Raw genomic sequence first — 24,193 nt, 5'->3', positions numbered from 1 at the left:
CAGGCTGTAGGAAAAAAGTGACATGTCTATAATTCTGCAGCATGTTAGCAATTCAGCTACAAATTCTCTCTCTGTGTTACAGAAAAATATCTTTTCATTAGTGATTACTGAGATTCATGCTTTAATGTCATTTAAACAAGTAAAATAAGTTACAGATGCCCATTTGGTGCCAGCTACTGTGCCATTCAATTATGAAGACATTAATATAGCTATAAAACTATAATTGATATTTATTGAGTATTCACTATATATAAGCACCAAATTAACTATGATTCTCATCAGAACCCTGCTGTGTATTATTATCATTTCTATTTTACTGATAAAGAATCTGAGGCACAGAGATGCTAAGTAATTCATCTAAGGTCACACAGGTAGTAAATGAAAGAACCCAGTGCAAAAAAAAATTAGGGATAGAATATAAAACTGAATATGTGATCTTGGCCCTTTATATAAAAGGAAAGATTTTAGTCTATAAGAGAGACCTATAAACAATCCTTAATAATATTAATACTAAAAAATGAAGTAAAATTGAAATGTGACAAAAAGATTTGTCAGTATTTCACGGTGAATAGGCAACTATTAGGTTGGTACAAAAATAACTGCAGTTTTTGCCATTACTTTTAATAGCAAAAACTGCAATTAATTTTGCCTAAACCTAATATTAAAATAAAGGTTTCCCTTTCATGCCAAACAACTTTCCCTGCAGGGAATATACCTTGAACCCTTCCTATGTGTATTGATGACTGCAACATGTAAGAAGGATGCCAAGAAGAGGAAGATACATTCCCTGCCACGTGTACAGACACCATGCACTGGGCTGACTCCCAAAGAAAGAGAAACTCTATCCATTGCTCACCAGAAGCTTACGCTTTGAAAAAAAAAAAAAAAAAAAAAGTGTGCACACAAAGCAAATTTTTCTAAATTAATTTTTAAAAGGAAGTATGTTTTATTGTTGTACTCTGTCTTCTCATCATAGACACTATCATTGTGATCTGAGGTACTCACTTTTTGGTTTACGTTAGTGTATTCTGGCTGCAAATAGCCCCTGACTTTATAGATAATAAAAAGTTTATGTTTTGTTTACATTAGAGGATTCTGGCTGCAAATATCCCCTATCTCTGTGTCTTCATTCTAAGGGGTAACATTTTTTCTTTTGAGGTTATAAAGAAAGAGCCCTATTTAAGTTACAAGATTTTGTGTATTATAGCTAACATCTTTTAAATATTATACACAATATTAATTCTAGGTATTTCCATTCTAAGATGTACTCTTAGGACTCGGCGTACTGTAATAACCCTAATCACCAAACATTAGGAGGATATTATGAGTGATCCAGAATATGGAATTAATGCTAAATTTTGCCCGCTGAAGTTTCCCCCTTTGATCTGAATCTAGATTAAAAGCCACAAATTTGTCTCCCTCCCTCAGGCATACCAACCACTTACACTTTCCCAAAGATATGCACAGCCTTCTTAGAGAACACACGGCATCTCAACATGAATACCAATCAGATCACAGTCATGGTTATAACCTGAGACTCAAGCGTCTGTATCTCCAAGGTCAAGAGTGTAACAAGACGGCTTCAAAAGCAGCTCCAATGTGCTTTCCACACTGGCAGATGTCCAAATCTAGGTTCGATTCTAAAATATTCAAACTGAGAAAAGTCCAGTTTTCCAATCCACCAAAAATGAGACAAGTTGGTTTAGGCAATTCTGAGCTCAGCACAAATAACCTAAAAATATTTCACGAAAACCTATCATGAGCAGAGTGGTCCCTGTCATAATATAACTGTGTGGGTCTCACAGATAAAAAAAATATACATATATGGGGTGATATTGATGGGTATAGCCCCATGTGCTTATTTCCCAGCATACATTGCTTCAGTCATCCTAGTAAAATCAGTCTATAGACACACTGCAATTATGAAAGTTATATATCTGGCAAATACCTTAAATGCACGCTGTTACTGTTTGATTGTATTGAAATGAAATGAAATTGCTTGACAATTATAAGAGGCTACTGTTAAAGAAAGCATGAAATACGTCAATATATCCTTCTATACTTTCAAAGGCATAATTTATTTTGGTACTCATGTTTGTGCTCTGATTTTTTCGGTGCATATTGTGGGCATTATCTAGTATTCCATCAAAGAACAATGGCTAGTGTTATATTACCTCCACCTTTTTAGGAGTTTTCCTCCTTCGGCAAGGCTGTCCTCCTTTTAAATATATCTCATTTTAGCATAGAGACTCAAATCTCATAAAAGTAAGAATGTCAGACTTGATAAATCTGCTCAAAGCCTTTTACTGAAGTGGGAATTCTCTGTTTCTGAGAAATTGAAAGATTTAATGAATATATTCTTGTCATATTATGACATCTCATTTTTCCCTCTCATAAATACTTGTCAGGTTTATGATTTCCCACCCATTGGCCAGGAATGGCATTGCACTTGCTGCAATGGTGGGTGCTCATACCAAGTTTAATTTCTCTCACAAGGAGAGTTGACAAAAGATCACAGCCACTAAGCCCTGGAATTACCCTAGATATTGCCCTCTGTGCTCTGCAAATGAAATCCTACAGAAGACCCTTTGGAAAAGAAGAACATGATGGTTAACACTCAGAAATCCATTTTGCACAGGGCAGCATTCGTACACACAGAAGTGCGGAATGACAGGCAGAGCTGCCAGTTCCTCGATGAGAAAAGTCAGATGCTTAGCACTACACACACACACACACACATACACACACACACACAGTGCCTCGCAGATGCATGCACCCCTCCCCCTGCAGCTTAGAGTCCCCAGCTCTCCTCTCCCACCCATCCACCTCTCCCTCATTCTCCCTCTCTCATGCCCTTGATTGACTACCAGGTCAGATAAGAAATTAAGACCAGTGAAATCAGAACCAGACCGCACCTGTCCCTTCTGCAGCCAGAAGAGAACTGAAATAAAGCACTTATGAAACTGCTGTGATCATAACCTTCAAAACACTGAACTCCTCCCAGCTGTCGGCTTTCCCAACCCAAAGGTTCCACAATAGAGACGCTGGCACCAAGTCCCTAATAATCTATTTGTAACAGAATGCTGTCATTTTGGGACGGGTCAAAGTGTTGCAAACTGTAAAGGTCCCTTTATAGCTACAAAGATTCTGAAAATAGATGTTGTTCTACTGATTTAGACTTGCTAATAGGAGGATCAGTTTGCTTCTATTTAAAATGATTCATTTGCTCGGAGAGAAAAATGATAGTAAGCAGTGATAAATACTTTGAAATGTGAACAACGATTACTATCCGTCTTCATTTGACAGACATTGACATTTTTTTCTATTTCTTACAACCTAACTATTGACTTTTGTAAACAGCTACTGGATGACCTGCAATAAAGTTGAGCTCTTAGCTAGAACTGTCAGTTACTCATTACTAGCAGCAAACAAATAAAAAAGGGAACAATTTATTTGCACAATTACCCATCTTATATGTCTGAGTGTATATTGCTAGCTATATTTAGCAAGGAAACCTTCAGTGAAAACTTTCAGTACTTCATTAAATAATAAAGATTTCATTTTTTAAACTAAGCTATGTAAACTTAGTCCAAACTATAATATAAAGTAACAAACTGCTAATTCAGATCGAGAAAGATCTCTACTCCGGGAACATCAAATGAGAATTTTAAAAATATAAAAGGATGTCTAACCACATTATTTCACTAAGGTGAACTTTATTATCATTCTCGATAACATTTTATTTCCAAGCCATGACTGGCAACAGTTAAAATAGAATGCAACTGAGATGTGGCGTATTAATTAGATGTAACGATCCCTGCAAAAATACACATTTCTGTATTCATCATACTTACCCTTATTTTAGCTTAGAAAAAGTTCTTCATCATCACATTGCCATAACAATTGCATATGGAAATTAGGTATTTGTTAAAATCATACAAAAGACCAAAGGTAAAAGCATTCAAAAGCTATTTTTGCCCGATGTTAAATCTTCTTACATTTTCACGTGATTTTGCAAATATACATATACACAAGAGTGGAGCCAAGAAATAGGAAAAGTTTGTAAATATTTATACACAGAGAATATACACTATGTTCATATGCATACTACCTCTAATCTCCTTCGTCTAATGATTTATTTTATACTCTCTCAATAGACACAATTTTTCAACTGTGCTATTTTTCTTTTGAAATAGTAGATTGTTTACACTGGTACTTCAAAATATTTATGTAATTAGGGTTCTATTTCTACGTTGGCTTTTAAATCCAAGTTCCTCTTGTTTTGGAATGTCATGTGCCCACAAATAAGCGTAGCCATGCCACACTGCAAGTCAAGCCTTCCACAGAGGCAGGGAGGGTGGTGGTTAAGCGCACAGACACTCGAACCACATTGTCTGGTTTTGAATTCTGGCTCCTTCGCCTCCCAGCTGAGTGACCTCACCTACCAGCATCTCTCTTCCTCAATTTACTCATCTTGAAATGAAGAAAATAATGGCACCTACTTCATAGGCTTGTGAAGATAATATTTTTAAAGTGCTTAAAAATAATGCCTAGCACATAGTAAATGCTATCTAAACGTTTGTTTCGATGAAAATAAAATGAATATTCTTAACTATTACTGTGTAAGTTTTAGCATGTGAATTCTGACATATATCTAATAGGAAGGCTTTCCAGTATACAGCTATGTATGTCATTTATTTTCTGTTTCTGCATAATTGCAAATTGATACAACAAAAACAAGAACAATAATTTAAAACAATATCAACAACATATATTGTGTTTACTATAGCCAGGCACAGTTCTAAGTATTGTCTCATATAATCTTCCCTATCAATCTATGAGATAGATACTGTCATTACTATTTCACAGATGAAAAAAACTGAAATTTAGGAGAAATTACATAATCTTCCCAAGTCCCAAAATTTGTAAATAGCAAACTAGGACCTGAAACAAAGCCTGTGTGACTGTAAAGCAAGCGGCCAGAACAGCTGGGCACTCCTGCCTCCTTCAATACATGTTTATTCAACACCTTAGTCTTCTTGGGCTGTCATTTCTTTGTACTATGGTGACTCAGCTATCTGGAACCCTTCTTATACATAGTTATGGTTTACACTGGTTAAATAATTTTACTAAAAAATAAAATATTTGGTGCCAGGCCCGTGGGGATGATTTCTAGGCTTTTAGCCACACTCGAATTTGTCTCAAGCCGAGATAGAAAGAATGCAGGACTGAGGATCACAAAATCAGGATCCCAGCCCTGATTTCACCACTAAGTCCCTCTGTGATTAAACAAGAAACTGAATGAATCTGGCTTATGAAGGGTTACTGTGACATAGTTAGCTGTGTTTTAGCACTTAGCTAGTACTTATGGCATAAATTTAAATGGAAGATAAGGTTTTTCTTTAAAAATATGTATTTCCTTGAGCCTAAAACTATAAAACTAAAATTATCTGGTTTCTCCATATATTAAGATCATTTTAAAACTTAATTTTTAAACACAAGCCTAAACTTGATATTCTTTACAACAGAATGAAATTCATAGCACTTAGCTTCTCATAATTTAAAAGGACACCATTTAACATCCAAAACATATTATTACAACAGTATCTTTTCCTGGTTTGTTTTTTCAAGGAAGAAGAAAAGTTTGACATTTTAAATTCAACATTACGAGAGGTTTAGTGGCATTCAACCAGGTTAAATTGACCAAAGGTATATGTGTGTGTTTGTGGTGTGTGTGTGTATATATATGTGTGTGTGTATGTGTATGTATATATATATAGAGAGAGAGAGAGCTTTCTCTCCTTTCCAAGCAGTTTTGCTCTCAATGTGCTCAAGTACTTCTCTGATACTAAGAAAAGGGAACCAAGTGGCATTGGAGGAAGAAAGCCCAAGGTAGTAAATAGTGACTTACTCCTGTGTTCTGCTTCTGAACAGCCACAGGACCATCAGCTGGACATCCCATAGAAGTCCAAATGGAAGTCACAGGAGATAAGGCAGCAGAGGGGTATGTGGACAGAAAAGAAAGTCCAGAGCTCCTCAGCTTTATTAGCATGAGTGGAGTGGAGCAAATGTCTAGGACCTGGAAAGAATGAGACAACAGGACCTATGCCACTGTGGTGTGTGTCCAGGGACATTCGTGTGAGTGCTCACGTCTCTATAGATGGCCAACGTTCATCATGTTATCAGTCTCAAAGCATCCTTAGCGACAACGAAATCATTTTTATATTAAAGAAGCAGACGACAAAGATAATTCACTGAGTTTTGCAAGAATAAAGCAGGCTCAAGAAGGATAAAGTCAGCCAATGAAACTGTGAAGTCCAACCAAATTATCTGAACATATCTATTAACAACAAGCACACAGTGCCTGCCAACTTCAGTGGGTGGCAGAAAAAACAGGCTGAAAGATCGTATTTGACTTTATGTATTAAATCTTTCACATCCAAGAGACAAGGATTTTTAAATTGTCATATAGTACCTACGATATATACAGTACTAATATATTAAATATCCTCAGGTATAAAGTGCCATTTATGCTTACCTAAATAGTTACCACCCAGAAGATGAGCTTTTCAAGTCCCCAAAAGACCCTGCAAATATACTCAAAAATGTAAAGTTTTACAAAATTTGAAATATTATTTTAATGCCATAAATGTTCTTATTTGTCTTGACAAAATCTTGAATTAGTAACCATAGTTTAAACTCACAGACTATGAGTTGGGGATTGGCATCTCTCTGGCGGTGTTAGGTCTCCAACACTTGTAAGAAATAGTTGGGTGACGATCAAATGTAAATTGGCATTCGAGAACAATTCCACACATTTGTAAATTGCTTTGAAATTGTGAAACTCATTCAAAAAACACAATGGTGATTCTGAGAAGCAGAGATCTCTATGATTCCTAAATCTCTCTATAAAATAGTGACTCTCTAAAATGGATGTTTTTCTTTTCTCCCAAAAAATAATATAACTGAATTTTAATACAAAATATAATAGAGGATTTACAAACCACTTCAAAAATTGTTTACAACTGCTCTCAAAAATTATGCTAACTGGAATCTATATTAATCACATTTTTTCCATTGGTGAATTTTATTGTAAATAATACAATTTAGGTAAAATATAAACTGCAACGTTTAGTGCAAGAAACTTTCACTTTATTTTTTCATGAAATTCCAAAAACGCTGAGGTGAAAAAATACATACACTATCTATTATCTCACATTAAATGTATTCTGAAATTACTGCTACACTATAAACCACATAGTGGTCTTATCCAATGATTTCATTTCTACTTACAAAAACACATAAATTTGTGTCCTTTATATTAGAAAGATACACTCAGTTTTCCTTGCTAAAATGCCTATTGTCTGTAGAATTTATAACCAAATAAATCTGTATTTAAACATGTAATAGTTTGTCTCCTAATGAATATGTTCTTTATAACAATCAATATCGGAGTCCTAAAATTGATTATATGAAAAAATGACCACTTCTCTCCTTGCAGCCTAAAATATCTCACATCCCCTGTGAATTGCCTCACAGGTAAGTCAATAGGAGCTTCACATGAGACCTGAAAGAAGAATTTTGCCCTGTAAGTGTAATCCATTTATTGGTTTATGGACCAAAAAACCTCTCGGGAGTGTTACAAACTCATATGCTTTCCTTGAATGATGAGTTTTGCACTTGGATTTCTTATTTAATTGAAAGATGTGTAAAAACTTATGTATAAATAGAGTTCCCTATTGGTTACACATTTCAAGAGTATCTCAAGAGTATAAATTATTCCATCAAGGGGTTAGAATAAATTATACTCAATAATTGGAATCAATTTTCCCTAGAGTAAGCACAAAAAAATTCCCATTAACATGGATAGAGGTTGCATATAAAACATGAGATGAAAATATAATATCACCTACAAATTAGCTTTGTATTCCTGTATAGCCAGAGAAGTAGCAGAGTGAGATAAGCCTACTCATCTTGAACTCTATCCTTTCTGGGTAAAGTCCCCACTGCATTTTGGATATGGCACAATGTCAGTGGATCAATAGCAGAAAAGAAAATGCGCAAGCCTAAGTGCGGAATCACAGTGTTTTTTTAGCTGTGTCCTATTAAATGACAGTAGCATTGCCTGGTTCACACACATCTTATAGTCATTCTGTGTCGAATGAAGAGTCATTACATAAAAAGTACCTCCTACTTCTTCAAAGAAAGAAAGGTTAAGCGAGCCAACCTTGGCATCACTAGCAGCAGTGATCACGTACTGGGAACTTAACCCAGACGCTGTTCTTAAGCATTTTACTTGTACCATCCTGTTTACAAGGGAATGTAGCAAATGGCTAAGCACACACACTTTGGACCCAGATTTCATGGAGTTCAAATATATTTCCTTCTAGCTGAATAATCATGTGCAACGTCTGTGACTCAATTTCCCCACCTGTAAAATTGTGATAATAAAACTACCTACTTCACAGGATTGTTGTGAACATTAAATGTGTTAGTTTATATATAGCACTTAGGAGAGTGCCTAGCATAGAACAAGTGTTTTTCATTAACATTGCAACTATTGTTATTAATTAAGAGGGAAACAACAAGGTTGTATATAACCCATGTGATCTAGAAGCATTTAAAATTGAATGTTACTGCTTTTTTCACTTTCTCATATAGTAAAGGGATTCTTTCAGCTGCCAGTTTTGAATAATGTATCACCCAGAGTGATGTTATCTGTGACAGCAGTCATCAGCTTTAAGCAGAGCCATTCTATGAATATGAAATAAATAGTACTCTCTGTACTTTAAAAAAAAAAATGCATTTGTGGCAAGAGTCCCAAAAAGAGTCTATCCTGTACAATGACCACCAGAGCAAGTATAGAGCTCAAGTCCGAAGCCAACATTGAGCAACTACGTAAAAAGGTCTTTATAGGCCTCCCAGAAAGAATGTCGATTGGAGCTGATGACTAGTTGCCTGAACTGGGATTCTTGACCAAATAATGGGGGAAAGTTAAAAAAAAAAAAAAAAAAAAAAAGGTTATCCTTTAGCCTCTGTGCAGAATGCGTCACTCTTCGCCAAAGGTTTCTCTCCCTGCTGGAGGATTCTACCTCCTCCTCATCATGCTGAAGTCTTGTTTGTTCATCTGACTTCCTGGGACCAATTACGTGTGACAAGTAATAGAGTATCACTTCTGGGCAGGAGCTTTAAAAGCCTACATGTGTTGCACCAAGTTGTTTTTTCCCTCTTCCATAGTTCTGGGCAATGTTCTCGGCTGGTGTTTTAGAAGGAGAAAAAATGACGCTGAGAAAGAGAGCCCTTAGGTGACTCCTGATGGGCACATAACACAAGCAAGAGATGCATTCCTTTTGTTGTGAACTTCTGACACTTTGAGGTTGTTTGTTATTTCAACACAACCTAGCCAATCATAACTGATGCAACCGCCAAGACAATGTCCCAAGTGAGGAAAGGGACTCACCCTGAGGTGATGAGAGCCAGTCTGCTTTGGTGAGAAGTATCTGCTGTAGAGGTGTGACCTGGTCAAGATGCCAGATTTGGGAGTGGCCAAGCCAATATCACGCCTGAAACAAAGAATATTTTCTAAAGGTGGCCACAAACCTCAACTAGTAGAAAACAATTAGGACCCCATACTTATATGGAGAATCAGAGAAGACAGAGATCCTGGGACAGAAAGATTGAGTGTCTCTTCAGAGGAAATGGTATATCTCCCCTTGTCTCTTCCGATTGGAAAGAGGAATGTGAGGAGCAAGTACTCCTCAGATTCCTCCAGTGGAGGCTCAGGCCACTTTCATTCCTACTTCCAATGTAATTCAAGCGTTTTTTTTGCACCATCCTCCTGATCCCTGACTCTAGCCAAACTAGAAAGCCTTAAGAAGTGGAGTTACATATAGAAACAAACATCTAAAAAGACATCAACAAAATAATTAGGCAACAAATATAAACTGAGCACCTGCTGGTCACGAGGCACTATAGAGGTGCTACAGATATAAAAAGAACTGCCAAGATCCATCCCCACCTTCAGAGGATACCAGTAATTACTGAGGGTTTTCTATGTACTAAGTGTTTTGCTAGGGACTTTACATGATTTATGGCCTGAATCCTCAAAATGATAGAAGAGGGTTCTACTGGGGTCGGGCACGGTGGCTCACGCCTGTAATCCCAGCACTTTGGGAGGCCGAGGTGGGCGGATCACCAGGTCAGGAGATCGAGACCATTCTGGCTAACATGGTGAAACCCTGTCTCTACTAAAATTACAAAAAATTAGCCAGGCGAGGTGGCGGGCGCCTGTAGTCCCAGCTACTGGGGAGGCTGAGGCAGGAGAATGGTGTGAACCCGGGAGGCGGAGCTTGCAGTGAGCTGAGATCCGGCCACTGCACTCCAGCCTGGGCGACAGAGGGAGACTCTGTCTCAATAAATAAATAAATAAATAAATAAATAAATAAATAAATAAATAGAGTTCTACTATAGTCCCCATCCCCATTTTAGAGATGAGAAAGTTAGGCTTGCAAGGGTGGGTGGGATTACTTTCCTGAGGTCCTACAACAAAAAGACACGTGATTCATTTGATCTTTGAAATTCTGACTCCAAAAGGTGAAGTCATAATCACCTTCTCATGCTCTTACAAAGAACCTTTATTTTTGTTGGGGGACAAAAGTATAGAGAAAGATAAAATTCAACTGCAATGGCAACCGTAAGAGAGAAGATGATTAATTGCCAAATGATTGGCAGAAGAAAATGAAGAGTTGGATTCACACAAAGAAGATAATCAGAGTCATTTTTGTTGCTGATGGGGCTTCATATGGGAAAAGGACTCTGAACAAGGCATTAGAGAATGGTCAAAATCAGATAGGTGGTAAAGAGGGTACTGTCTGAAGACCATTCCAGAAAAAGAAATAAAAAATAAAAACCCCTAGTAACCAGGTACCACTGAGAAAAAGACCACCAGAAAATCACTACTAATAAAAGGCAGATCAAGTCTTTCATCTCAGCTTCAAATACGAGTCCACTGCTAGCATACTTCAAATATTTCTTGATTCTAAAGCTGAGAAAAAGAGAGCAAAAACTTCAAAAGGACCTTTTTGACATTTATTTCCTTGATCTAAACACAGCTATAACATTATCAAGATTTCATCCTTAAAGAAACTAATCTCTGGCATAGGCACCACTAGTTGGGTAGCCAAACTGCTCTTATATTTATCTTTCTGTTTAAAAGGCAGCTATGCCTTTAGAAAGCCACTTTTTTGGAAATATTTCCAATTTTGCTCACTTGCCACACCGATGAGGAAACTGAGGTCCAGAGAGGCAAAAAATCTCGTGAGGTCACACAGCTAGAGCAGCCTCTCTTAGGAATCTCCAAATTCCTAGAGAGTGGTGGCTGGTGCTGCAGTGACAATGGATTTGTGGATGCCTCAGAGAAGCTGGACAGCTAGTTGCATTGAAAAAAACAGACTGTAATATAGAGACTAAAAGGGTCTGGAAAATAAATTTTAAAATACGAAATGTTTTTGACACCATGTATCCTATACACCGAGCTTCAGGAATTTCCAGAAATTTTCACACTTACATCTTACACATTGTATAAGATGAAACCGCCTGCATAGCTTAGAGCATTTCACTCCATGTCAGAAGAGAACACTAGATTCTCCCCAAATCGGATAAAAAGGTCATAGCCATCCTAAGATTTCCATCAACTTTATATATTAACATTAATCTTTTGTTCACCACACACACATATCTCTTAATGCCACATGAACTGCAAATTCATATTATTCCTCTTAGTTAATTTGAAAAACAAATTTTTTAAAGATATTCAGGTGTGGCTGGGCGTGGTGGCTCACACCTGTAATCCCAGCACTTTGGGAGGCCGTGGCAGGCAGATCACCAGGTCAGGAGATTGAGACCATCTTGGCCAACATGGTGAAATCCATCTCTACTAAACTACAAAAAATTAGCTGGGCATGGTGGTGTGTAGCTATAGTCCCAGCTACTCAGGAGGCAGAAGCAGGGGCAGGGAAATCGCTTGAATCTGGGAGGCAGAGGTTGCAGTGAGCCAAGATCGTGCTACTGCACTCCAGTTTGGTGACAGAAAAAAATAAAAATAAAAAAAGATATTCAGGTGCAAATAAAACTTCCTTAGAAAGTACATTATTGTGGACCAGTTAACAGGGCATTTTGCCTCTTGTTTTAGAACCACCATGCACCAAAACAAATATACATCTAGAAACATGTTAAGTTGATGTGCTGGGCTGTGCCTGAAGAGCTCTTGGAAAACTCTGAAATTATGAGTGCAGCAAGCAACTTCCAGGGCCTACTCTGTTATAAAATTCTGCTTAGCAGAACAATTGCTGGTTAGAATAATGCTGAAAGCAAAATTTATTCCCAAAGCAAAGGCAAAACTGTGGAGTCAGAAATCCTTTCCAAAGATATTATAAAATTCCGCTTTTAAAAAAATTAATGTTTTTATTGCTCTGTCTTTCAGCACACACAAGAGTGGCAGGAAGGGAAGAAATTTACCTCAGCGTAACCGATGATTATATTTAATTTAAAAAAATGTTCAAATAGCATGATCCATTGAGTTTAGATGATTTAGATGTGGTAATAGGATTGCTATACTAGCTTTCAGTTTTGACTACTTAAACAAAAGAAAAAAGGTTTACTTGCTACCCAGAATCTAAGTTCTCTTTTGCTGAGTTCTCTAACCACAATAGCTTCAAGCAAACAAAAGATGTAAAGAAAACTATTTTTGTTTCATATTTCATGAATGTTATCTCTAATTTGGGGTCCCACCAATAGAATTTGAATCAGATGAAATAAATAAAAGTAGAGCTGGCTCATCATTTAGAAGAAAGTCTCTGAATCATAGAAAACATTCCCAATTTATGATCCATGAAGCCTTACTACATTATTCTAATTACTATGAATTATTTAAATATAATAATTATTGAAGTATTATAGCATAAAATCTCCCCATTAAAAGCATGCTAGGATTATCTAATAGTCTAATAACCATAGGAAACTCCATATTTCTGCTTTGGTTGTTAACAGTGTGGTGCTTCCTCAGAACTATAACACAATTCAAAACATTTCAAAAACTTTTTTATCGCATTGTTAACCATAAAATCCATATTTAAAATTGAAGTTAAGAAAGATATTATTCCTATGTTTTTCTTTGAATATTGCAAATTTTATTGCATCAGTCAAAAAATGTGACTCGGGTAGTAAAATGTTACTGTTGCTCAGTGTAATGGTATGTGTTTGAAATACAACCCATTTGCTCTTCATTCATTTTGCCTTAGTAGTTGGCAACATTACAAGATTTTTTCTATAAAATATTCTTTGTTGTGCTGTTATCATATTCATATAATTTCTTTATTTTATCTTTCTTGATAAAATACTTTCCACCCATGTCTGCTTTTTATCACTTTACAACTTACTACCACATGCCCTTTTCTCTTGGCAAGGTTTATGTAGTATCTTGGCTAAGAAAATGCTTGAACTGGCTTATCAGCAAGCAATTGTCGCCTAGGACTTGAATGACCACAACACATTATCTGAGGGTCGATACTGGACCATCCTCCCTTTTTCTCTAGCATCATGTTATAGGATTGCCTTCAGAAAATGAGCCAGATATTTTTCATAATTTACAATATAACAACTAAATGCATAATTCGTTTTTTTTCTTTGTCATCCATGTGTGGATTTTCCATAAATCACAAACACGTAGGGGGTTCCTTGATACTCTTTGTGCCAGTGCCTTGGTGGCTGGGGAGGACACTGTGGCAGCTGAGCAAGTTGAGCATTTAAATACCCTACTCATCCCTGGTTTTGGCTTCTTTGCATTCATCTAGCTGTTTATGGACACCCAAAAGCTCTAAAAGCTGTTTTTCTTGGCTGTGAATTGGACTCTATAAAGTGTGTCTTAGTAAGAGTATTGTATTCCTGTCCTTTAAAACCTAGCCAGGTACTTTTCAGCTTTGGCAGCTTTTCTGTTGCCTGCATTGGCAGGGCTTTATTCCTTTACAATTACTAACAACACACAGCTCCTACCACTCTGCTTGACAAAGTCATCTTTACACTTTGTAACATGACTTTAAAAAACAATCATGATCCTCCCAAACAATAGGTTATACTTGTTTAGCATTGTAACGCAGCTAATTATGTCTTCCATTGATAAGGAAAATATTGAGACATAAGTCAGTTCATTCATTTAGAAAAACAAAAAGGTCTTCATTAGACCTTCACAAAAATGAATTACCCTAACATGGTTATGGTAGGCACTACCCTAGGAAGTTTATAGAACACAAAAGAGAAATTGTATGATCCCTGTCATTAAAGAGCATTGTTAGAAAACTCCAAACATGTGTCTCTAAAATAACTGGAGAATATTTATAAAGCAGTTAGTGAGAATAAGCAACACACTATCAACTAAATATGTAACTGTGAAAAAAGAAATTATTTTCAGTTCTGAGAAAAAGGTGTATGTCTTTTAAACTGAAAGAATATTTCAGGGGAAAAAATTAGTAAACATCTCATCACAAGGAAAGAACCTACATGTATCAAAAAATACAAGTAAGCATTAGATTTATTTTAAAATGGATTTCCCGGCCGGGCGCGGTGGCTCAAGCCTGTAATCCCAGCACTTTGGGAGGCCGAGACGGGTGGATCACAAGGTCAGGAGATCGAGACCATCCTGGCTAACATGGTGAAACCTCGTCTCTACTAAAAAAAATACAAAAAACTAGCCGGGCACCGTGGCGGGCGCCTGTAGTCCCAGCTACTCGGGAGGCTGAGGCAGGAGAATGGCGTAAACCCGGGAGGCGGAGCTTGCAGTGAGCTGAGATCCGGCCACAGCACTCTAACCTGGGCGACAGAGCGAGACTCCGTCTCAAAATAAATAAATAAATAAATAAATAAATAAATAAATAAATAAATAAATAAATAAAATGGATTTCCCAGACCAGGGTAGTCCTCTAATATTAACATTCAGGACAATATATGGTTGTTTGTATAAATTTAAAAGAATCTTAAAAGAAAGGACCTGAAATTTAAAGAGTCTTCAAAAAGGAGATCTAGGGTAGACCAGAAAATAAGTTAGTTTGCAGACTTCACCCTGGAACTCTCCTTCATACCAATGAGCCAATGTAAAAGGGGAGGTATATTGGTTCTCACAAAGTATTCACCATTGTAGACTTCTTAGTTAGCATTAACTACCAGGATTCTTCTTGGTTTTACCACTTTGGTAGTTCATGCATAAATGCACATGTCACTCGAAGACAGATAGTTAATTTTGCAGGGGGAACATTCCACTTAACTTCGTTAAAAATATTTTTTACCAGTGTGGTATCTGTGGAGGGCTTGTGACCATGGTGAATAATGGTTTCTGACCTGCTTTGAGTAAAAATACTGTAAGTCAAATATAAGTTATCACTTCTAAGGTACTAAAAAGTTTCCTATTGGACATAAATTTTATCTAGGTCTATACAGTATTAGATAAGAACTTCCTTTGTTATATGACTTTGTGTTGTCTTCTGAAAGTGACCATGGAGTCTGGAAAAGGAAAATTAGCTGGTTACACAAAATTTTACCTGTATTTATTTTCATTGACATTGGCAATTACTAACCTATTAGTCTTAGTTTACAATAAAACAAAACATTCAGCACATATTTGGAGCCAGCCACTGAATGAAACACCTTACATTCTGTCCGAAAGCAAAGTCTGAGGCAAAAGTTTATGGACTGCTATTGTATTAAGGAGTGCAATCCCAAATAGCAACAGTGAGGGACAAAGGCAATTAGGAAGCAAAGAGGGAAAGCCCTGTACGAGGATGCATTACCGGCTGGTCACCTCGAGGTGTAACTAATTGCCTAATCTCATTGCATCATCCTTCCAAAAGCTTTGTAACTACATCTCAGCACAGTCTGTACAGGAGGAGAAAAGAGAAGATTGTATCCTCCACCCCATCTTCCAATTGCTGGAGTTCACCATAGAGCTCATTACTGCCCCCACGTTTCTGGGTCGTTCATGTGTGAGCCCTGCACAGTGTCCCACAGTGTCTCCTCCCCAGCATCAAAAAGAAACACCTAGGGCAAACAGCGAAATGCATTTGGCACAGGCCCTAGGGTGAAGGGCTGTGAAGCTGTGCTTTTGTAAAGTTGATTCCCTTCCAGCTGCTACACCTGCACAGAACTGATCACAGCTGGAACAGGAAGAAGGTGAGCTGGGGGATCTGAAGTGGTTTGTCAAGGTGTCTGATCACATCCATCACTTCATTTAATCCTCCCAGTAATAATATATATAGGTGCGCTTACATCTCCACTTTACACATGAGGAAATAGAAGTTCAGGGAATCTAAGAGGCTTGCTTAAAAGCACTTAGCCATTAACAACCTGTCATTTAGAAATTTTAAATCCATTCCATTATCATCAATTGGTCAGTTTAGCCAAGACAATATATAGTATTTTCCATAACAATAAGCATAAAATTATAAACACATGATCTCATGTAGTAAAAGGAGAAATTCTTAACTTGACCTTCCTAAATATCACACCTAAAAGTAACAATGATGCTGAGCAGATGTCAGCCTTCTGGTCCCCACCCCCACCCTACCTATAATAATTTAGGATAGACATAAATTCTCAGGAGTGTGTCTCTCCAAGAGTGAGGAAACACAAAGAACCTCACAGCAGATGATACTCTGTGTTCTGTGTCCTAAATCCCATAGAAGTGATTATGTGAAAGCAAGCAGCACAGCCTCAAGACAGAAGCACCCTAGGCCATATGCCCAATGCTAAAATCATAATTGGAATTAGTAAATTTCCTCATTTCCACTTGTCGCTATAAATTAAGTTGTGAGTTCTTGGAAAGCAGGAGCCGTGTCTCTTTCATCCTCATAGGCCCATTTCCCAGTCAAGTACCAGGCACCTTGTTGATGCTCATTCATTATTCTTTCTTTCAATAAATATTAAGGCCCCTCCTATGTATCAGGCACTATTCTTTGAGCTGAAGTGCAGCATTAACCAGAGCTGACAAATTTCTTGCCTTTCCGGAGTTTACATTCAAATGATCTTCAAGTTTCTAAATTATGTTCAAACTACTAAAATATAGTTTTATGGAGTGATAAGTGCTAATAAGAAAATGAAGTAAATATTTGGTGGGCTAAACTGGACTTAAAGAGTCAAAGGAGAAAGAGAAATAGAATTATCTGGATGAAATACCAAGGGAAAAATACCTTAAAACACTGACCAGTGTAAATGTTTTAAGACACAAACAAAAAAGGAAACAAATTGTTCAACTTCTCTGAGCTATAGTTTTATTTGTAAAATGAGCATAAAATCAACTTTATAAGATCACTGAAGATTAAAGAGACACTATATGTGAAATGATTTTCTAAAATACAAAAACACTCAACAAATATTAGCTGTTGAATGGCCCTAGTATTTGGAATCCATCTTTCATTCTTAGAACACTAATATCCGTTTTTAGAACTGTAAAAACTGCTACAGTATACACACATGTGCACACACACACTTTTTTAGATAAATATTTCCTCATTCACAAAATAATTTTTCTCTCATCATTGGTTAATTTGAGAAATTTTAAAAAGAGAAAAAATGAATATTTTTGAAAAGGAATATAACAAACAAAGCTTTGTTGATTAAGGAAGTTATTTCATCATATTTTTGCATCATTTGAACGATGAAACTCAATGTTTCACAAGCAACAAGGCTTTTTTAGGCCTTTTTGAGAGTTTGATGAAATTTTTAAATTGTCTTTAAAGTGCAGTTATATTATGTTATTCATGTGGCTCAATAAAACAGACATGGACATAAATCTATAAATTACAAATATTTCTATATTTGATTATTTCTTAAAGGTTTGTATATTGTCTAAGAGAGAAGAGGATGTGCTTAAAGTGAAAAGTTTGGTTTTGCAAACATTTCACAGTAACTGTCTAGAGAGGAAAAGAAAAGTTGAATTAAAATCTGTGATTGCAAAACAATGCTTTGCTTTCTGTGGTCCCTTTAGTAGATAAATTGCTGCATTAGTGTTCAAAATGCAGCAACCTCTGTTGAAAATATGACTCCTACTTTATAGCTGAAATTTTCTAAGGGAGGTGGAATACATTCAAGGTGTAATTTAACAGTGTGAAAATTTGCTGGTAATGGACCCTCTTAATCTAGGGTCCTTAATCCTACTTAAAGTGTTTTTATCATGAGAAGTGATTAAGTACAGAACACTCATTACATTCACAACATAGTTATTATTTGAATCCAAGTCTCTAAAACTGAAATTTATATATTGAAGAATGGCACCAAGTTTACAACTTAAAATGCCATACATATTTGCATGGTACACAGTAATTCAACAAAATGTTGTCCTTCATTTTTCAGGCCCACTCAAACATGAAAAGGAAATTTGACCTGTATTTAGTGACCAAAACTGTTAACAGTTTTGTCATAGTACCTGCATCCCAGTTTGCCCCAAATGGAATATTTCTCCAGTACCAGATGTCACAGTCTTAGTTTTGTTAGTGTGAAAAGTCATGCGTGGCAGTTGTTAACAGAGGCTGTTTAGAGAACTGTATTTGTGTAGCATATTAAAACTCTCCATCATACTCCACAAAATATTTGAAGAGGAGCTAATATATTTTACGACAACCAAAATATTCAACCTATGTGAAAAGTCCTCCATTTTCCTATATAGTCAATAGGGGATGATTTATGCTTCCCAAGAGTATTTGCTAGCAAAAACTACAATTAGATGCCACTATTAGATTCTCTTTTTACTCATTTCTTTGTATGATTTACTCATTTGATTTCATGAGAGCTTAAGCACCTAATTTGACAATCATATTTAAATAATTTCCATATATATTTGTCAGCGTTTTCTATGGATAATAGCAAAGAGTTAACAATAAGCTCACCACTACCACCCACCTCTACCTGACACCATGCTAAGAACTTGGAAACAAGTTTCCATTCTGGGAACACAGGGCATAGTAACTGTAAAATGGATCATAGAGAAGATGGCTTAAAGACTTAATTGTAACCAGGTGATGTGTTATATATAAATGGGAAAAAAAATGGGCAGTTATATAGAAGTTAGGTCAGTCCCTGAAGTCTAAGATCAAAAGATGTAGAGATGGAGATGTATGTCTATTGTAGGATTATAACATTAACCCTCAGTGCTTTCTATCTGTCAACTAACATGACTATCCTGACAAAATGTTGTGAGTGGGTATTCAGTGATAACCAGTTCATTTGACCTTCATTCACTGTGAAATAACGTATTGGTATGCTGCTTTTATCTATTAGTCTTTAGAAAGCTTTGTTAGCATGAATCAGAATGACTGAAGTTGTCCTGGTCTAGACCAATGAAAGTTTCTGAGCCAGCTAAGAGGGGTGATAGCCCAAGACGACACCTCTTGTGTTCACTGATGGGAAAGTCCATTGTTCTTTCTTGGTGAAAATCCCTTAATTTTTCATTCAGACTTCCACAATGCACTACTTTTAAGAAGAAGCAAAAGCCTCAAGAAATGTCTTTTATTTCCTGTTTACTGCTCCCAGTTTATTTTCAGCAAAATTGACTGTTTCATAAACTGAGGTTCCCAGCAGGGAGGGTTGTTGAAATAACAACTAGGGTCTTGTCACTAGACCTAAAACCCCCCAGCATGGTACTGTGACTATGCGTCAAGAAAAAAAAAAAAAAATGGCATTTTGGATTTCTCTAAAATCAATCCATGTCTCTGCACAAAGTTCTGCTTTTCCTATATTGTATGCTGCTATGAAGACAATAGCAACAACAGTGATAAGAATAGACTATTATGTAAAATATTCCTGTTATCTTGAAATTTCCTCTTTCAGAATTGTCTATTAAGTTTCAAAAATATTAACTATACATACTTGCACATGAGAATAATGTTTACTCTTATCCCTTTTTTTTCAGACTGAAGGAATTTTCTCTCTTTAGGTACTCCATTGGCAGCCTCCTCTAAATGATTCCTAGATCTTTGATAAGCTTCCTCTATTCTTACAGGTCCAGCAATGACAACAGCAAGCAGCACTGCACAAGCAGACAAACCTTATTTTGAGCAATGTTGCTTTTTTTTTTTTGAGCAATGTTGCTTTTACCATGAAAAATGTGAGAATGAGAAAGCCTGCAGGTATAGGGATGATTTTCTTAAATATTTATAAGGTCATCAATAGATAAAATAGATTAGATTTGCTTTGCAGATTACCAGAGAATAGCAATATCTAAAAATAACTGTTAGAGGGAAGATTTATTTCAAACAAAATCAGAAAATTCCTTGCAATAAAGTTTTCTGAGAATCCAGTGGATTTGGCTCCAAGACAGAGAGCTGGAGATCTCTGAGCAGAGTTAGGAGGCTCCTTTGTACAAATATTGGAATCATGAGGCTATATTATCGCATGACAATATTCCAACATTCCATAATTCTTTTTGATGACATTTAGCTTATCTCAAGCTTAAAAACCCAGTGACTGGTGTCTTTAAATACACACACACTCACACACACTCACATACATCACTCACACACACACACACACACTACGGGTACCTGTCACCATGCCCAGCTAATTTTTTTTGTATTTTTAGTAGAGATGGGGCTTCACCATGTTAGCTAGGATGGTCTCGACCTCCTGACCTCGTGATCTGCCTGCCTCGGCCTCCCAAAGTGCTGGGATTATGCACTTTGAGCCACAGTGCCCAGCTGTCTTTAAATATTTTTATTATAACTGCTACACTTTTTTGAAAAAAGTGGGTCTAAAAAATGATTTTTTAAAACTATTAAATAATAGAACTAACTTCAATTACACAAAACAATTATTCTTCTGATTGAGTCTATATTGAGTAGCATTGTGGATAAGGACCAGGTTTTTAAAAAAAATGCAATCTAGGCCGGGCGCGGTGGCTCAAGCCTGTAATCCCAGCACTTTGGGAGGCTGAGACGGGCGGATCACGAGGTCAGGAGATCGAGACCATCCTGGCTAACATGGTGAAACCCTGCCTCTACTAAAAAAAAAAAAAAAAAAAATACAAAAAACTAGCTGGGTGAGGTGGCGGGCGCCTGTAGTCCCAGCTACTCGGGAGGCTGAGGCAGGAGAATGGCGTAAACCCGGGAGGCGGAGCTTGCAGTGAGCCGAGATAGCACCACCACACTCCAGCCTGGGCGACAGAGCGAGACTCTGTCTCAAAAAAAAAAAAAAAAAAAAAAAGCAATCTGTCAATTATTGTTGAATGTTTATGCTATTGCTGTATATTAGCTACTGTTAGTATCTGAGGATGAAAGAATTAGGAACAAAACATTGTCCTTGATAAGGAAGAGAGAAAACTATACCAAAGTTGGCAGGTGCAAAAATAAAGGTCTGCATAAAGTTTGAAGAGACCAAAAGAGTAAATAATGTCTTCTTACTGACTTAATACGATAAAATAAGACTGATTAACATGAAAATTAAGCCAATCATTATTACTGCTTTCTTTTTTATTGAGATCCTGCCTCCTCTTTCTTCTTCTCAACACCTATATTATAGATCCTGACTTTATTAATCTTATCTTGCCATATATAATAATAATCAGATTGTGAAAATGATTTTTACATGTTCGTAAACTTTTTTCTTCCCCTTTTAGACTCATTTTTTATTTTGAATTCAGATATATTTCCAATTTTATTATATAATAAAGATATATAAGCTCTCTACTCCCAATAATTGAGGTATTATTTTTAAATGTATTATTGTCATGCACACAATAACAATGATCCTCTAACAAGACAGCACAAGCTTAAAGTTGGAATTATTTTGACTATCAAAAGGTTATAGGTTTTCCTGCACATTTCTGTTGACTTATCTATGTTTATTGGGTATTTCATTTCCTCCTCCTGACCTTTGACAAGTCAGAGATAAAAGTATAATTCACAACAATGGGCAGAAGACAACTGGCCATGAACCACATAATCAGTATGTTCTAATCAACAAAGCTGGCCAAATTCAAGAGTGGCTCAGAATAGACTTTATCATAATGAGTATTTCCAGTTTTTAGACCAAATAACAACATTCTCTGAGAATACTTAGTTAATGCCACGTTTATCAAGCATATCTGATCAGAAGAACCATCTGATGACATTCAATTGGTGGACCTCTCTCCTAAAGAGTCATATTAAGTAGATCATTGGTGGAATCCAAAAATTCTTTCTTTTCACAAAACCCTAAAATTACTCTATCAATCAGGAACATTTAAGACAGATTTAACATATCATCATAAGTCACTGTCATCTTCTACATATTTAATTAACTTGCAAACTTTATGATATAATTCACTAATGATTTAATCCAATCCATGCCTCTTCCTAACAGTGAATACTCAGTGTACTAAAGGCTTCCCAAAATAAATGATGTGTACCTTTCTATGTGTTCTAAGAAAAATCAGTATTGGATAACATAAATAAGGAAGAGTTATTTACACCAGTTTATACAAAACTGAAGAAAGAAATGGAAACATTATGCCAGAAAATGAAAAGAAATAACAAATACTCATTAACCACAAACTTTAAACCCAACACTAATTAGACTCAAAGAGTTATACTCTCCTTTCCTGACCAACACTCATGGTCTGTTGTTTGCAGCTACAATAATTCAGGCTCTCGTAGCTGTTGAGCAGATAAACATTCAAATTTTCTGTATGTTTACATATATCTAGGATGCCTCATTCTCAAATCAGTATTCCCCAATTTTTTCCCAAATGAATACATTCCTAGACCTTCAGCTCTCTTATATTTGGGAACCCTGTTCCCTACTACATCAAACATATTAAGATGATGTCTCAATCATATTAAATATAATTTCAAGATTTTAATAATTTGCCTTTTGATATTACTTGACCACAAATAACTAATTTAAGTCACAGCTGGTCATGATTTCTCAGCAATTATAATGCGTATTTGCTAATCCTTCCAAAAGAGAAAAGAACCTAAACTACAAATTGCTAATGTAAAAATCTTTATAAATAATAAAATTAAAAATGAATGAATGGCAGATATTGTACTGAATATTAATCTCTATTTTGTAATTTATTCTATTTAGAATCAAATAAAGGGTATTCTTTTTCTTTTTTGTTGCTCTGTAGTAGTTGTATATATTTTGGGGATATATGTGATATTTTGGTACATGTATACAATGTGTAAGGATTATGTCAGGGCAATTGGGATATCCATCACATCCATTCAAAGATGAATGTCCTCAAACATTCATCTTTGTATTGGAAACATTCCAATTTTTCTAGCTATTTTGAAATACATAATAAATTATTGTTAATTATAGTCTCTCTACTGTACTATGAAATGAAGATTTTTTTAAAATATCAAACAATAAGCCTCTGAAAAACTGAACAGCCCTGTAGGCTGTTCCAGAAGTGCCCAATGGCCCTGCCCCATTTATGCTTTGAAATAAATCAACTCATCTTGATGCTTCTTTCACTGCTCCATAACCCTTCCAGAATTCTTCAACTTTGGAATAGACAAAATAATGCTAGAGGGGTAATCAGATTTGGTCATCTAAGAAGAGCAGGTTTAAGAGATGTTTAGACTGTTATTTATGTCTAGAAATTTTAGTAAATTCTCATAGCTTCATTTGGCACTTTGTTACTTTTATTCTGAACTTTACAAAATTATTCTAGATGGTTAGGCCTCCCTGCTGTTGCCATCTGTCATGAGGTGTCATTTGCATTGCAAAGAAACTACTGTTGGAAGGTGACAAAGGCCAATCAGTATGATTACAATGAGTCACCTTACTTAACTTGCTAACTTACCTCCACGAATGAAAGATACTTGTGAACTTGTTAGAATTCTGCTTCTTTGTGCTTATATAACAATTAACTTATTAAAACGAATCATCGACTGTTTCTCAAACACGTAGCTAAGGACAACAATTCGTTGTCAATATGAGCTAAGTTAACTACCACCTTGGGGGACTAGGAATGAACTGGGTCTCAAATCCTGGTCTCAAATTTTACTTTTTCATTTTGAGTTTGACAATGGAAATTAGATGTAGAAATAACAGAATGCCAGAAAGTCTTCTTTCTTAATATTTGTATCTGAGTTGGCAGCTAAATGCTGACAATCTCACAAGCAGTCCTGCTCTGCTAAGATTTGCAGACTTAACTGTGTTTAGGTAGTTC

Source organism: Chlorocebus sabaeus, chromosome 7 (genome assembly GCF_047675955.1).
Source record: "Chlorocebus sabaeus isolate Y175 chromosome 7, mChlSab1.0.hap1, whole genome shotgun sequence".
NCBI classification, from domain to species: domain Eukaryota; kingdom Metazoa; phylum Chordata; class Mammalia; order Primates; family Cercopithecidae; genus Chlorocebus; species Chlorocebus sabaeus.
The sequence above is the reverse complement of the archived record's forward strand: the minus strand, read 5'-3'. Positions refer to the sequence as shown.